The sequence below is a fragment of the Fukomys damarensis genome, unplaced genomic scaffold (genome assembly GCF_012274545.1).
Source record: "Fukomys damarensis isolate Sample0158 unplaced genomic scaffold, DMR_v1.0_HiC HiC_scaffold_10, whole genome shotgun sequence".
Taxonomy (NCBI): Eukaryota; Metazoa; Chordata; class Mammalia; order Rodentia; family Bathyergidae; genus Fukomys; species Fukomys damarensis.
The window spans coordinates 38,737,299-38,741,811 of NW_022900922.1; the positions used below are offsets into that span (position 1 = coordinate 38,737,299).

Genomic DNA, 4,513 nt, shown 5'->3' on the forward strand with positions numbered 1-4,513 from the left:
CCCATGGCGGAGCGAGGGTTTCGGGCGCTGCTCTCCTAGAGTCTGCGGAACCGGCTAGGGGACCGTTGGGACCAGGGCGCCGCGTGGGGTGGAGGGGCGCGAGACGGGCGATCGGCACTCTGGCCCCAGCCTCTGTAGCCTCCCCGTCTCCCTCGCCGTCCTCTGAGATGGTCAAAAGGACTTCACCTCTACTCACATGGCCGAGCCTTCCCTCTGCAGGATAGTCCCTGCCCTGAGCCATTTCGTGATCTCTTACCTACTACGAGACAGAAGACACAAGCCGCTGACTGGGAGAAAATGTTCGCAAAGCACGTGCTCACATTCACAGTGAGTAAAAAACTACAATTAATGAACAAAGACCTGAACAGGATATCCTACCAAACAGGATCCATAAATGGAAAGCAGTTTGCATACATGTTCATAATACATGAAACACATGAGTACATATGCATTTACAAATCGCAAATGAAAACAGCCACAGGAAAGCTAAACAACAGGTGAATGCATAAACTAACTGGCACATCCATAAAACAATACTATTTATCACTAAAAGGAAATGTGCTATAAAACCATGAGAACACAGGGGGAACCTTTAAACCATAAGTGAACAAAAGTTAGAAAACTTAGATGAAATGAGCAAATTCCTATAAATATGTCAACTACTGAAACTGACTCAAGAGGAAACAGACAATCTGAACATGTAGAGATGAACTAGTAGTAAAAAAGCTACCTGCAACAGAAATACAACCTAGGTGGTTTTACTGTTGAATTCCACCATTCAAAGAACTTCTATCAATTAACTTACATCAGTTCCATGAGGCCAGTACCAGCATTCTTATACCAAAGCCAGCACAAGAAAACTACATATAATGTCTCATGAATGTGGAAACCCTCGACAAAATACTATCAAACTGAATCTAACAACATATAAAAATAACTAGGTACCACAATTAGGTGGGATTTAATCTCAGAAATGAAAGAGTTTTTAACATTCAGAAACCAATTAATGTGATACAAATATGTCATTTAAGTAAAAAACAAAAATCACAGTTATCTCAATAGCTGAAGAAAAGCATTTGACAAAATCCAACATTCTTTCATGATGAAAACTCTCCACAAACTACAAATGGAAGGGAATTTCTTCAACCCTAATAAAGCACTTACACAGTTAGCAACCCTGTCACACTTAGTGAAAGTCTACACACTTTCCCTCTAACATTAGAAGCCATGCAGGAGGTCCACCCTTGAACATCAGTCAGCACTGTCCTGGAGCTTTGAGTCAGGGTAAGCCAGCAGGAGAAAGAAATGAAAGGCATGTGAACTGGAAAGGAGAGAAAGCAAAACTGCTGCCTGTCTTTGCAGTTGATATGATCTTATGTATAGAAAACCCCAAATAATCTATTCAAACTCTTAGAGCTTCTAAACTAGTTCAGCAAGATTGCAGGACACAAGAACAAAACACAAAAATCTATTGTACTCCTATATACTTACAATAAACAATCCAAAAATGAAAGTCAGAACACAATTCCATTTATGAAAACATCAAAACCAATAAAAATACTTAGGAATGTCTTTATGAAAGAAATGCAAAACTCATACTCTGGAAAAACTACAAATACTGATGAGGGGAATTAAAGAAAATCTTAATAAATAGAATATTTTATGTTCCCAAATCAGAGCAGTTAATTTCAAGCTGGTAATGCCCCCCCCACACACACACAATGCTGTAGAGTTCCAGTGCTGCCCCATCAAAATCATAGCTTCCATTTGCTGGGAGTGCAGCGCTGTGGATCACTATGGCCAGGTCTAACTCGCCTCCTCCTGAAGATGGAGGGGAACAGGTGACAAGAGGGCAGGGTGGAGCAAGGCCTGGCCAGGAAGAGAACTGTCTTCCTCCCCGCCCATTCCCAAGAGAAACATCAAGCATTGTCTCCTGCAGACCCTAGCCATTCTCCCTGTTCCAGTCAGGCATCCCCTTCAAGTTTCTTATCTACTACAAATCAAGGTGCTGAGAATGCAAGCCAAGCTTTTTGTCTCATCAGGATAAGGAGTTTCCACCTGGCCTCAGCTATGTGAACTTTACTGTCCTTTTTGTCTTTGTCTTACTCTTTCAGTTTCTTAATTTCTCACCCTGGTTTCTCACTCTTTTAACCCTTCAGCCACATGGGCTGTGGCAGTTGGCACCTGAACAGGGACAGTAGAATGAGAGAAAATGGCCAGAATAAAAAAGGTAAAGGGTGAATGACACCTCCAGCTGAAAGCACAGGTATGAATAAGTTGGGGAGGAGGTAGATTGGAATATCACCAGGTGTAAAATCTGAGGCAAACAGGATCCTGCAAATGACAGCTATATACAGAGATGCTGGTGACACTGATAAAAGAAAGCTAAAGGGTCAGATATTATGAAATCCAAATTAGCAAAGCTATTAAATTTCAACAAACATATTCTTGGGCAGGGGATTTAGCTCAGTGGTGCTGTGCCTGCCTTGCAGGCTCAGGGTGCTGAGCTCAATCCCAGCAGGCTTCTTTGTAGAAATTAAAAGCTAAATCTAAAGTTTATATGAAATTGCATGAAACCACTGAAAAAGGAGAATAAAATGGAAGGACTCACAGTTCCTGGTTTCAAAACTTACTAAGAAGCAAGTTAAAACAACACTGTACTGAATGGACTAAGAATAAATATCTGAAGCCTGGAATGTAATTGGGAGGCCCCAAACATTTCCAAAGGTCTAAGTCCACATGAGTTTGCCAAGAGTTTCAAGACCATTCAACAGGCAAAGAATCTTCTTTTCAGTAATGGTGCTGGGCTCACAGAAAAAAATGAAGTTTAATGCTTACCTCATATCACAGAGGTAAAAGGATTGACTCAGTGGGCCAAAGAGCTCACCTAAGACTAAAACTGCAAAGCTCCCAGAAGAGCAGATGGGGCTAAGTCATCATTTTGGATTCTTAGATATAACACCTAAAGTATGAGCAACAAAAAGGCAAAATAGGTAAACTGGACTTCATCAAAAACTTTTGTGCCTCAAAGGACACTATCAAGATACTGAAACAACAATGTATGGCAATCATACTTTCAAATTTTATACCTGATAAAGAATTTGTATCTAATATATCTAAATATTTACAATTCTCCCAAATGCTCACATCCAGAAAAAGAAGGGATCTAGGTGCAATACACTCAACATCACCGGCCACACTCCTTGGATGCATTCTTCATTATAGGACTGCAGGGTTTTGAACAAAGGCAGAATATTTTGATCATATTCTGCACTACATGGTATTATTAGCTGTCCTGAGGTCAAAATTGACAAAACCCACCATAGGAGCCGTGGTCAAGGCATCACACAGTCCAAGGCAGACAGTGGTGTCCTCAGGTCAATCCTTTGGGTGAAATGTTGGCAGTGCCACATGTCTGGCAGGTGCAGTGGAATGAGATACACACAGTGCTTACTGACACGCATGGGTGTGGATCTTCAGCAGGATGTTCTGCAGTTGTTGGGAGACACCAGGCCCAGTGGTGAGGAGCTTCCACAGTCTGTAACAGATGCAGTGACTATTTCAGGGGTTGGATTCCATAATTATAGCTTAACACCTCGCCTGCACTACATGGTGTACTATCAAGACACCAGCAGCTGAGATGGAAAAGCAACTGTGGAAGGCACTACCAGAAAGTCTCAGGCTTTTATGGAACTCACTCAACAGGCTTCCTGCAGTGGAGATGAACACATATCACTTAAGGCTGACTGCACAAATGGTATAAGGCAGGGATGGAAAACCTTTCAGACCTTCCATTAACAACAAACAGCTGCTTTAGCATGTGTGCCATAGGTTTGCCACCACTGGTATGGGACTTTGAAGCTAAAGGAAGCAGAACACAGGGACTGTCAATTCCACTGTTTAATATGAGTCCAAAGGAAAGCTCAATCATTTATGAGGCTGTCTTTGTGAAAAGTCACCAAAAACCTCCAGAGGGAATGGAAATGAAGTCTAATAAAAAATGCCCTTCCTACCATGGAGAAGGGGACAGAATTGTGCATTACTACTGGGATGCAGATAGTTTCATCACATAGATGGAGACAAGATAGTAACATTAATTAGTGGTTTCTTTAAAGAGTTCCTGTTGGAGACTGGAGAAAATTCAAATATTGGTGTCGTACAAACTGCATATGCAAATGGACGGTATCTGTTTACTATATTAAAGCTGGTGTAAGACATTGACAGCACAAGGCTCAATTGTCCGACACAAGTTTATTCTGAATCAAGTGGGAACCACACAGCTTTGTTTAGTAAAGCTGCTGAAGTGAAGATAAAACAACTAGTAAAGGAATTAGAAGATTACAGAGGAAAAGCTGCTAAATGCTGGAAAGTATCACTGGCGAGTTTAAACTGGCAGTGGGTGAAGCCATTGCCAACAAGGCAGGCCAAGGCCATCCTGGCTCTGAAGGGCCTGCCATGCAGCAATTTGAGGCTATGGGCTGCAGACAGGGGAATTCTCAGCAGCTTTCTGTAG

General features: G+C 41.9%; 1 pseudogene; it reads left to right on the top strand.

Moving 5' to 3' along the window:
• Positions 1–3,058: 3,058 nt before the first annotated feature.
• LOC104861344 lies at positions 3,059–4,513 on the top strand (annotated as a pseudogene).